Here is a 13,217-nt window from a genome sequence, read left to right on the forward strand (position 1 = left end):
AACCTAAATCCAAACCGTACCTTTCCAGACTTACAGTGCTTGATAAACCATGAAAAACAGAGACAGGAAAGTCTGGAAAATTCCCAGTCCCGAGGTGAATAGCAGCTTCTTTATATGAAGTGTATCTACAACACTAATGACACTCTCAATGAGCTCACTTCACATGTCTGTTTTTCTAGCAGCATTTGTAAGCAGCAGATAAATACAATGCCATCCATAGTGAGCTAGAAGGGTGACAAAGTATTTTGTAATTTTTAGGTTGAAGCCTACATCTAAGGACATTTTGGGGACATTCAGAAAGCTGACCAAGGAATACATTCTCTACTCTATCTACCCCCAATCCACTCTACTTCACCGCACTCCACTCTACTCAAATCTACCCCATTGCACTCCAGTCTCCCACACTCCAGTCAAATCGACCGCACTCCACTCAAACCTAACCCACTCCAACCCAATGCACCCGATTGCAATCTACCCCACTCCATTCTACCCCACTCCAATCTACCCCACTCCAATCCAACCGACTCCACTCCAATTTGCCCCACTCTATCCCATTCTATGCCATCCCACCACACCCTACCCCACTCTAACCCACTCCAATAATCCCTCTTCAATCTCCCCCCTCTAATCTCCCCAACTCCATTCCAATCTACCCTACTCTAATCCACCCAATCTCCCCACTGCATTCCACACTAATCTACCCCATTCCACTCTAATCGACCCCAATCCAATTCACTTCACCCCAATCTTGACTCCATTCAAATATATCCACCTTCACTCCAATCTAGCATACTCCACTCTTCCCTAATCTACCCCATTCCAATCCACCCATCTACCACACTGCAATCTAACCCAGTCTATCACACTCCATTCCACTCCTCCCAATCTAGCCCATTCTACTTCACTCCAGTGTTCCACATGCCACCCAAACCACCCCACTCCAGTCCAATCTAACCCACTCCACCCTAATCCAAACCATTTCCTCCCACTCCAATCTACCCTTCCCAAATCCACTCGAAACTACCCTACTCCAATCTACCCCATCCAATCCATCACACTCCACCCCAATCTTCCCCACTTTACTCCAATCTACCCTACCATAAACCACCCAATCTAGCCCCCTCCACTCCAATCTACTCCTCTATACCCCACTCTGATCCACCCCACTCCACTCCGCTCTAATCTACTGCACTCCACTCTTCCCCAATCTACCCCAATCCACTCCAATCTACCCCAATATATTCCACTCCACTATACCCCACTCCAATCAATCCCACTTTATTATACCTCAATCCAACCAATTCATTCTACATCACTCCCCCACTTTAATCTACCCCACTCCAATCTACCCCATCTACTCCACTCCAATCTACCCCACTCTACTACACTCTACCACAATCCAACCCATTCCACCACACTCAAATCTACTTCACCCCATCCCAATCTACCCCACATCACTTCAATCTACCCCACTCCACAATCTACCCTACTCCACCTCAATCTACCCAACTCCAAACCTCCGCAATCTACCCCCACTCCATTTCACTGTACTATATTCCACCCAATCTACCCCATTCCACTCCAATCTACCTGACTGCACTCCAGTCTGCCCTACTCCAATCTACCTCAATACACGCTACTCAACTCATCCACAATCTACCTCACTCCAATCTACCCCAATATAGCCCACTCCACTCTACCTCAATCTACGCCGATTTACCCTACCTCTAGCTACCCCACTCCAATATACCCCATGCTAATCTACCCCAATCTCTCCACTCCACCCCAATGAACCTCAATTTAATCTACCCCACTCCAATCTACCATGTTAATCTACCCAATTGCCCCATTATAATTTACCCCAATCCATCCCACTGTATTCTAGCCCACTCTACCCCCACTCCACTCCATGCCAATCTACCCCACTCCATTCTTCCCCAATCTACCCCATTCCAGTCTACTATAATCAAGCACACTTTAACCTGCTTCACCCCACTCCACGCCACTAACTTTTAGTCATGCTGAACAGCAGCCACACTGGGGTATATAATGGTTATGACACATTTCCAAAGCCAATAGCTAACACATAAGTGAGACCTATTGGCTTTGCCAAAGCTTACTTATCTAAGTCTTTAAGCATAGTTTCAGCAAGTGCTACCCACGCCAAACCAAATAATGCCAAAGACATTTTACAATCTCAGGCTCAGTATTATAGCTTTGGAGTGGTAAAATACCACCCAGACCAATCTGGAATGAGTAAAAACAGCTTAGACCACGTCAGAGAAGCATAGCCTAGTCCTGTCATAAGGGTGAGGCCAGTACAAGTCAAATCTAACAATACTCTGCACCATCGTCCTGCCTGAGGCTGTACGGGTTACCATGCTGGAAAGTACCTACAAATGAGCTTAGCTTCCACAATTATTCAGAAGTCAATGTGCAGTTATCTGTTGAAGGGATCACAATACATAGGCTAATTTCAGAGCGAAACCTTATGTTATCTGTTCTGCAAATTACATTGTCTATGGCACTAGTGCGTCGGCTTGAGTCACAAAGGATTTCTTTGATTATGTGTTTGGTTAATTTGATTTTGGCAGACTGAATCCCCATATTTGCTTTATATCAATATTTTTTTTTAGTCTTGATCAGGTTTATTCAAGAGTGTCCTATGTCCACCAGGAAGATTTTTTATAAAATTATTAATTCACCAGAATGGGGTTTTAGATACCGCTTCTACTGTATTTGTGAACTCACAATTTTACTGGAGCACCTGAGAATTGTGATTCTGATTTTTAAAAGCGATCTTAAATGGCCGGTTGTAATTGATGACTACGGCAATCAATCCGAATTCAGTAAAGGGCCAGGTCATGTGCCAGGTCATGGCTGAAGAAGGCTGATAGCCAGAAACCGGTCCTTGGATGCTTGATTCCGGTCTATGAAAGACATAGCTTGGTAGTTCGGGCTGGACTGTTCCCATGAGGCACAGGGTCAAGGCTGATTTGCATATAGCCAGTGTCTGACCTACGGTGGTGTGGAGTGCAAAAAAACGACGGATTCAGGCCCAGATCTTTGTACTGGGGTGAATGTAAGACATTGTTCTGCATTCGGTCCATCAACTGTGTTTTTTGCAGGTCATGTGTTTGCCACATTATGGCACCATTGAGAGAAGCAATCTACTGTGTTATTGAACGTAGATGTGGGACCACTAACCTCCCGATTTCACAGTGTAGCTGGGCAAGCCAGCAAATGTACAGAGAACCGAGCTAGAGATCTGGCTTGGTTCCAAGAGCCAAAGCACGAACCAAGCCATCAAAAGATTAGAACTTCACTGACACAGACAATGGCAAATAAAAATAAGACAGAGACTCTTCCAGATAAAATAAATACGGTGTGCCTTGAATGCTGGTGTTTTTCTTTAGTACATTAAATTATGTCACTCAATTGGCATCTATTAAAAGTAATAGTATTTTATATTAAATAATAATTCAGCTTCACTGCACTGACTAAGCTATCATAAGCGAATCAAGAGATGCAACATTGTTATATCCACTGTATATGTGGCCAACATTGTTATTCTTTCTGGAGCGGCATGAAGTGAAGTATTTATAAAGAGCACGACCTGAACCGGCTCAAGGTGGTCTCTAATTTGACACTCAATCAAGATGAGGCAGAGTGGCCCTGGGACACTTAGGCATTTATGTGTACTTAACCTAATACCATTTTTTTGTGAAAAAAGAGACAGAGTGAAGTAAAGTGATAGGCACAGTTTAGACAGGTGGACAAGCTGTGATTTGAACCCATGATACCTCCTTACACGTTGTTCAATTTAGCAATAATACATATCTCCTGCTCTTTCCGTTGCGTGACTGAAGGTCAGTGCTGTATGTTAATCTTTTTCATTATCTAAATTACTACAATATTTTCAAGGCATGCAAGAATCACACTTTAATTCAATCTGCCATGATATACAAAAATGTTATACATTCTTTTTTGGAAAAGGGACAAAGTTTAGGGCAAGGAAAGCTAGAAGACTAGTTTTATATTAATATCACCGGCTTCCCGTGATTTAACATACGGTCGAGTAGTATCAGGTCAGCGCCTGCACCACAGCAATTACAATAATTAGCAAAACAAAAAACTGACAATCCTCAGAGACTGCTGTCCTGCTGCAGCTCTTCAGTGAGACACACACGACTTGTGACTCACTGACTAGTAGCTTAGCTCAGCTGCAGACACAGAGAGCACAAAAACATCTTTTAAACTGTTTTGAACACAGCTTATCTGTGCTCAATAGTTGCTTTTTAAAAATGCCATTATGGAGATGAAAGGACAGTGCCTGGGATATTTGGCTAGTGTGGCTGGACAGTCTTAGTAGGGCATTGGCGAGCCCACGCCAGATATTAGAGCCAGGCTTGAGTCCTGCTTGGCTTGCCCACATCTACTTTATTGGAATCTACAATATACGAAATATGTTTGTAGAAGCCAATGATGAATGTATTAATCAGAAACAATCCAGAGAAACAGCCCACTAGTCACGACGCCCTATACTGTATACAACTATAACAAAATTGTGTTGTGTTTTACATTAATACTGAGGAATTACCCGAATACACATCAGTGTTACCTGGGGATTTGTACTGGGGTGCCGCTCGAGGCTACTGACTCGTTGGAATTTTCCTGGTGCTGCATTTGGGAGCTGTGAGGACCAACGCGATTTGGGGGCAGAAGACTGGACTGCACAGCGGGACTGCGAGGGCCAGGTTGCTTTGCGGCGAGGGACCGGCTGCACCTGACTCCTCTTCCCGCCCCGCCTCTTCCTACCTCCACCTCCCTACTTTAGCCACACCCACCCACGCGCACGCAGGACGCGCGCGGGTGTGCGCCGGGCGAAGCCCGGGCCAAGGGCGGGCCCGTTTGTGCCAACCACAGCTACTATAATAGCTAATTCCAACAAGCCCAGTAACCCGAGTACCCTGCCAACTACCCTTACTATTCCTGGTCCCCCACTAGTTAAAGAGGCCTTACATCTAACCCGCCCTCCCATAGGCCTACCCTTAGTCCCCCAGGACTCCAACCAGGTCAATAATGTACCCCCGCAACATATATCTGGGCCGCAACCAAGTAATACTAATGCAAATGGGTTAACGGTTGATGGTCAAAAAGGTTCCCCAGATAAAGAACTAAGAGCCCCTAGACCACTTTTGCCAGACCTTCCACCTGAAGCAAACCGTTTTATGGTAGTTTTAGCAGGAGCCCCTACCTTGGAAGCAGGAGAAACAGAAACCTTCAGCTCCCTGAAAAGTAAAGTTGTTAGGTGGCTCAACTGGAATAGACCGCTCCCAGCCCACCTTCACAACGAAATCATTATGGTAAGAAGGGTGCCCTGGCTAGGTGAGACCGTTAAGACCATAAATGAGGATTGTATAACGGTCAGTTTTAGAGACCCTAGAACTGTCTCACATATCTGTGCGAGTTTTAATAGGTCCTTTGACTCCACCATCCAGACCCTCCCAGTGTCCTTTTTCTTTCCACCTAACTATATGAACCATGGTAGAGGTAGAGACGACTAAACAAGGGTGGAGCGGAGGGGTAGGCAAAGAAGATATGATGTAAGATCCGTCATGCCACCCCAGTATGCCCCCTTCTGTGATATTAATCGGTTCAGTTGTCTAGACGGTCTAGAGGGAGTTGACTGACTATCCCCAGCACATGATTCAAGATTTTTGCAAGACATTGTTAACGGTTTATTGGTTGGAGAGGTTGTGACAAATGAAATGTCCCCCGCAGAGAGCTTGCTAACTACTGCAGCCCCTAAGAGGTTGCCCCTGGAGCCACCCCTGCAAGTTGACATAGCGGACACGCACCACCCATTATTCTCTTTGGATATGCCAGAGGAGCCGCTACCAACCCCAGTGCTCCAAAGTGACCCTGGGTTCGTAGAGCCTGTCTCTAGTCCTCCTGGTTTTAAAATTGCGAGCTGGAATATTGCCGGTTGGCGACAGAGGATGTCATCCCTGGGCTGGAGGGAATCCATCTTGACATCCTCTGTTTACAGGAGACCTGGTCTACGACAGATATCCATTTTGACGGCTTTGTGTCATACAATTGTCTAGCGCAAGAATCTCCCATGGGTAGGGCAAAAGGTGGGCTCGCAATTTTATTGTCCGTGAACTTCCCAGTACGTGTGAGATCCCATTCTACTGTAGGATCCCATTCACAAATTCTTAGGCTGGAACAAAGAGGGGGCCGGGATACCTTGTTAATCAACCACTACAACAATAGGTTTGACCCTACGAGTACCTGTGTTGTAGATGAACTTGAGTTAGCTGTAAAGAAAATTTGTAGAGACATCCACAAGCCATGTGATATCATCTGGGGAGGGGATTTTAATATCCGGACTTGCCCCCATTCATATACAAATGTATGTGGGTTTGACGGGGATAATGGGGAGAACCGGGCCCATTTTACCCACACTCCGTATGGTGACTCCCTTAACACCCTCCTGTTAAATTTTGATCTGGTCATCCACCAACCCGCAGCGGATAAAGAGGGCAATATTGCACCAACGTTCGTTGGGAGGAATTCAGCCTCCGTTATTGACCACTTGCTGATATTGGTACACATTGCCCCACTCTGTACGGTCCCTATCATTGTTGATTTTGGAATTAGTGATCACAATGCCATTACTTTGTCAACTTCCATCTGGGGGTCTATGTCCAGTTTTAAGGGTAGGATTGTTGATGAGATTACCCCTTGCAGGCAAAATGGCATTCGGATTAAATGGTGTGGGGACAATTCTGATAAACTGTTGCGGAAAATAGTGGGAGCAGGTTCCGAAGAGTTACTCCGCTGTCTTGACGATGAGGCCGCCCCTGGTGCATTATTGCCGATTTTGAGAAACTCGGCGATATAATTAAAAGGTCCCTCACTATCATTAAGGGTATATCCAAGAGGGCCGCTTTAGGTTGGTTTGACAGAGCCTGTACGAATTTCTTACAAGATTTAGAGAGGGCACTGTCCAGCCACCCTAGAAATAGGGATGCCGTTACACTCCTCAGGGCGATATATAAACAACAGTGGACCCGTAGAAAACAGGAGCTTAGGAAGCAAGCTTGGGATAACTTGACCAAGGCGGCAGAGCTGCGTGACAGTAAGTTATTTTGGAGTACTGTCAACAGTCATTTCCTCGTAAAGGAGGAATTCCCAGTTTTAACTGCCCAGGTTAGTGATGATAGCTTGGTCCAATATTTTACAGGAATCTTTGATCCAGCCAGAGAGGATCAGGATAGTTTTTGTGCTGATATTATAGGATTTAATCAACTGCTGGGGATTACACTTCAAGAAGTAGATAATGCTATTCGTAACAGCAAGGGGGGGAAGGCTCCTGGACCGGACGGAGTTCCGGTAGACCTGTACAAAACCGACCTGGCACTTTGGAGCCCCCTCCTGACCCAGGTGTTTAATGCCTCCGTTAACTATACTACTCCCTCTACCTGGAGCGAATCCATAATCCTGCCAATTTACAAGAAGGGAGATAGAGGAGAGGCCAAGAACTACCGCCCTATCTCTCTTCTGGATTCCTCGTAAAACATCATGAGCAGGGTTCTATTGCTACGTCTGGAGGACTGGGCTGAAGCCAATAATATCCTTGCGGCCTCCCAATATGGTTTCCGGAAGGGCCTCGGCACTATTGAGCAGTGTATTAATTTAGATCTTATTATAGGGAAATACACCAAAGCTAAACAGGGCTCTTTTTTTCTTTGCTTTGCAGACCTCTCTAGTGCCTTCGATCTGGTCGACCATACTCTGTTGTGGTCAACCTTACTCAATATGGGAGCCCCGGCAGCGATAATTTATTTCTTGGCTAGACTCTACAGCAAGTTGTCAGCTCAGATCCGCTTTGGGCAAGCGGGGTAATGCATGAAGAAGATCAGGGTTAAATCTGGCATTAGGCAAGGTTGTGTCTTGGCCCGCTACTTTTCTCCCTTTTTATAAATTCCATGGAGTCTGACCTGAAGAGTGTCCAAGCTGACGCTCCTCAAGTCGAGGGGCAACCAATCCCGGTACTGCTTTATGCAGACGATACTGTCTTACTCTCAAGAACTCCTATGGGTCTTCAAAAACTCATGAACCACTTTTATGATTTTATTCAAGGGAAGAAACTAAAAATGTATAATTCTAAAACTTTTATCATGGCTTGCGGAAAAAAAGGTGAACCAACTTAAATCATTCCAGTTCAAGGAACATCGAATTGAGGTTGTGGACAAATTTTGTTATCTGGGTATAACTTTTAGTAACAGTGGGTCTTGGGTCCCGGAGCTACTCAATGTCAAGGCTAGGATGGGCAAGTGATCCACAGGCGTATTTCGTTTTGCTGCTAGTTTTAGCAGGAGCCCCTACCTTGGAAGCAGGAGAAACAGAAACCTTCAGCTCCCTGAAAAGTAAAGTTGTTAGGTGGCTCAACTGGAATAGACCGCTCCCAGCCCACCTTCACAACGAAATCATTATGGTAAGAAGGGTGCCCTGGCTAGGTAAGACCGTTAAGACCATAAATGAGGATTGTATAACGGTCAGTTTTAGAGACCCTAGAACTGTCTCACATATCTGTGCGAGTTTTAATAGGTCCTTTGACTCCACCATCCAGACCCTCCCAGTGTCCTTTTTCTTTCCACCTAACTATATGAACCATGGTAGAGGTAGAGACGACTAAACAAGGGTGGAGCGGAGGGGTAGGCAAAGAAGATATGATGTAAGATCCGTCATGCCGCCCCAGTATGCCCCCTTCTGTGATATTAATCGGTTCAGTTGTCTAGACGGTCTAGAGGGAGTTGACTGACTATCCCCAGCACATGATTCAAGATTTTTGCAAGACATTGTTAACGGTTTATTGGTTGGAGAGGTTGTGACAAATGAAATGTCCCCTGCAGAGAGCTTGCTAACTACTGCAGCCCCTAAGAGGTTGCCCCTGGAGCCACCCCTGCAAGTTGACATAGCGGACACGCACCACCCATTATTCTCTTTGGATATGCCAGAGGAGCCGCTACCAACCCCAGTGCTCCAAAGTGACCCTGGGTTCGTAGAGCCTGTCTCTAATCCTCCTGGTTTTAAAATTGCGAGCTGGAATATCGCCGGTTGGCGACAGAGGATGTCATCCCTGGGCTGGAGGGAATCCATCTCCAGGTTTGACATCCTCTGTTTACAGGAGACCTGGTCTACGACAGATATCCATTTTGACGGCTTTGTGTCATACAATTGTCTAGCGCAAGAATCTCCCATGGGTAGGGCAAAAGGTGGGCTCGCAATTTTATTGTCCGTGAACTTCCCAGTACGTGTGAGATCCCATTCTACTGTAGGATCCCATTCACAAATTCTTAGGCTGGAACAAAGAGGGGGCCGGGATACCTTGTTAATCAACCACTACAACAATAGGTTTGACCCTACGAGTACCTGTGTTGTAGATGAACTTGAGTTAGCTGTAAAGAAAATTTGTAGAGACATCCACAAGCCATGTGATATCATCTGGGGAGGGGATTTTAATATCCGGACTTGCCCCCATTCATATACAAATGTATGTGGGTTTGACGGGGATAATGGGGAGAACCGGGCCCGTTTTACCCACACTCCGTATGGTGACTCCCTTAACACCCTCCTGTTAAATTTTGATCTGGTCATCCCCCAACCCGCAGCGGATAAAGAGGGCAATATTGCACCAACGTTCGTTGGGAGGAATTCAGCCTCCGTTATTGGCCACTTGCTGATATTGGTACACATTGCCCCACTCTGTACGGTCCCTATCATTGTTGATTTTGGAATTAGTGATCACAATGCCATTACTTTGTCAACTTCCATCTGGGGGTCTATGTCCAGTTTTAAGGGTAGGATTGTTGATGAGATTACCCCTTGCAGGCAAAATGGCATTCGGATTAAATGGTGTGGGGACAATTCTGATAAACTGTTGCGGAAAATAGTGGGAGCAGGTTCCGAAGAGTTACTCCGCTGTCTTGACGATGAGGCCGCCCCTGGTGCATTATTGCCGATTTTGAGAAACTCGGCGATATAATTAAAAGGTCCCTCACTATCATTAAGGGTATATCCAAGAGGGCCGCTTTAGGTTGGTTTGACAGAGCCTGTACGAATTTCTTACAAGATTTAGAGAGGGCACTGTCCAGCCACCCTAGAAATAGGGATGCCGTTACACTCCTCAGGGCGATATATAAACAACAGTTGACCCGTAGAAAACAGGAGCTTAGGAAGCAAGCTTGGGATAACTTGACCAAGGCGGCAGAGCTGCGTGACAGTAAGTTATTTTGGAGTACTGTCGACAGTCATTTCCTCGTAAAGGAGGAATTCCCAGTTTTAACTGCCCAGGTTAGTGAGGATAGCTTGGTCCAATATTTTACAGGAATCTTTGATCCAGCCAGAGAGGATCAGGATAGTTTTTGTGCTGATATTATAGGATTTAATCAACCGCTGGGGATTACACTTCAAGAAGTAGATAATGCTATTCGTAACAGCAAGGGGGGGAAGGATCCTGGACCGGACGGAGTTCCGGTAGACCTGTACAAAACCGACCTGGCACTTTGGAGCCCCCTCCTGACCCAGGTGTTTAATGCCTCCGTTAACGATACTACTCCCTCTACCTGGAGTGAATCCATAATCCTGCCAATTTACAAGAAGGGAGATAGAGGAGAGGCCAAGAACTACCGCCCTATCTCCCTTCTGGATTCCTCGTAAAAAATCATGAGCAGGGTTCTATTGCTACGTCTGGAGGACTGGGCTGAAGCCAATAATATCCTTGCGGCCTCCCAATATGGTTTCCGGAAGGGCCTCGGCACTATTGAGCAGTGTATTAATTTAGATCTTATTATAGGGAAATACACCAAAGCTAAACAGGGCTCTTTATTTCTTTGCTTTGCAGACCTCTCTAGTGCCTTCGATCTGGTCGACCATACTCTGTTGTGGTCAACCTTACTCAATATGGGAGCCCCGGCAGCGATAATTTATTTCTTGGCTAGACTCTACAGCAAGTTGTCAGCTCAGATCCGCTTTGGGCAAGCGGGGTAATGCATGAAGAAGATCAGGGTTAAATCTGGCATTAGGCAAGGTTGTGTCTTGGCCCGCTACTTTTCTCCCTTTTTATAAATTCCATGGAGTCTGACCTGAAGAGTGTCCAAGCTGACGCTCCTCAAGTCGAGGGGCAACCAATCCCGGTACTGCTTTATGCAGACAATACTGTCTTACTCTCAAGAACTCCTATGGGTCTTCAAAAACTCATGAACCACTTTTATGATTTTATTCAAGGGAAGAAACTAAAAATGTATAATTCTAAAACTTTTATCATGGCTTGCGGAAAAAAGGTGAACCAACTTAAATCATTCCAGTTCAAGGAACATCGAATTGAGGTTGTGGACAAATTTTGTTATCTGGGTATAACTTTTAGTAACAGTGGGTCTTGGGTCCCGGAGCTACTCAATGTCAAGGCTAAGATGGGCAAGTGATCCACAGGCGTATTTCGTTTTGCTGCTAAACTAGGCAGTCGTCGCATCCCTGATATGCTGAATGTCTATTGGCACAGGTGTGCCTCAATTGCCCTCTATGGCTCAGGAGTGTGGGGACACTGGAACCAAGGGGATCTGCAAGTTGCTGAAAATGTATTTCTTAAGAGACTCCTCTGCCTCCCTCCCTCGGCATCCACCGAACTGATTCATAAAGAGGTGGGGTTGGAATACCTGACTGACCTAACAGGATTGAGACCCCTTATGGTATGGAGGTCAATCTGGGCCAAGGACGAAACTGGATTTACCAGTCGAATAATTCAAGACTGTCTTCGCCAGATTCCATGTTTAAACTATGTTTTAACATCCTTTAAGGAATTTTTTGATCTGGATGTCCACAGTGACCCTTTATGTGCCATTAATATATCTAAACAGGAGGTCAAAAGAGTTTTCTTGGGGCATAAATCGAATAGGCGTAAAGATCAATGTAGTCACTATTCAACCCATGTTTTCTATTTTTCCAATAAGGAAGAAGGTTATGGCATGCCTAAGTATTTAAAAGTTATCACCAGACAGTCTCATCAGTATGTTCTTACAAGGCTGAGAATAGGCATTGTTCATAACCTGGTGGCATTCCCTAGGATGGAAACTTACACTTCAACTCCATGCCCGTGTGATGGTACCACCAAACAGAGCACGTTGCACTTTATGCTAATTCGCCCACTGTATATGCACCTTCGTACCTGTTATCTCAAACCTCTTTTTAAGAAATACTCTGTGTTTACAACTGCTAACGCCTTGAGATTACTTTTTGCACTTGCTACCACAGATATTTGTTTTTTTACTGCAACCTTCATTTTAAAATCAGTGTCCATCAGAAAAAGTCTGGAATTTTAATAATGTGTCCTGTATAATCTAGTTGCTGCTATGTCCATGGTATTGCCCCTATTCAAGTTGTTCCAATTCTTGTATTATATTGTAATTCTTTTTTCTGTAACAATTTTTATGTGTCATTTTTATTCTGTATGCTTTTATGATTGTCTTTTTGAATAATCAAATAAAGCTTATGAACTGAACTGAACAACTCCAAGCCACATGGTCCTATTCTGGAGTGGAAAAAAAACTCATGGAATAAGCATATTTCTTCAATTTATTACTACCACCAAAGAGGTAGCAGTATTCACTGGTGTATGTGTATGGCTGCATCTATTTTATATGGCTCCTCAACCAAGGAAATATTGTAGTGTGTTCAGAGGCATGCAATATCATCTTTGGCCCTAGGTTTCTTTTCATAGGATTGCCTAAAGTGTTTTATGGCAGTATTCTGAGTGGGTGCTTATGGTTACTAGAGTCCAAACAGTCAGTTAGTGGTGTCAGCGGATGCCACATTTGGAACAATGTCCATAGCACCCAGGATAAAGTGAGGGGACAGGGTACATAAGAAACTAGCTCCAGAGCTTCACACAGGCAAAGAAGTCTACCCTTGATACAGGAGGACCACGGGTGGAGGCCTCCCTGAGCTTGCTTGGTTGCAAAATGGTGAAGGACAGACTCAGGTTGAAATCTGCAAAGCATAATCAAAGTGCCCCACTCTGAAAAGCCTTCAGTGCAACGAAAGACACAAGTGAAGGGTGAATTGTCCCTGTGGCATCTCTAGGAGTTTAGTGGTGCTGCTGTGTTTCAGAAGATCCTTGTTGGATTTAGCGCATCACATTCCTTTAGCTC

General features: G+C 45.1%; 1 protein-coding gene across 1 annotated transcript in view; it reads left to right on the forward strand.

Annotated features, from left to right (window-relative positions):
• F13A1 (coagulation factor XIII A chain) overlaps window positions 1-13,217 on the forward strand; it is a 518,463-nt gene that overhangs the window by 418,121 nt on the left and 87,125 nt on the right. The gene's annotated exons all lie outside the window — the stretch shown is intronic.

The sequence above is a fragment of the Lissotriton vulgaris genome, chromosome 4_1 (assembly GCF_964263255.1).
Source record: "Lissotriton vulgaris chromosome 4_1, aLisVul1.2, whole genome shotgun sequence".
NCBI classification, from domain to species: domain Eukaryota; kingdom Metazoa; phylum Chordata; class Amphibia; order Caudata; family Salamandridae; genus Lissotriton; species Lissotriton vulgaris.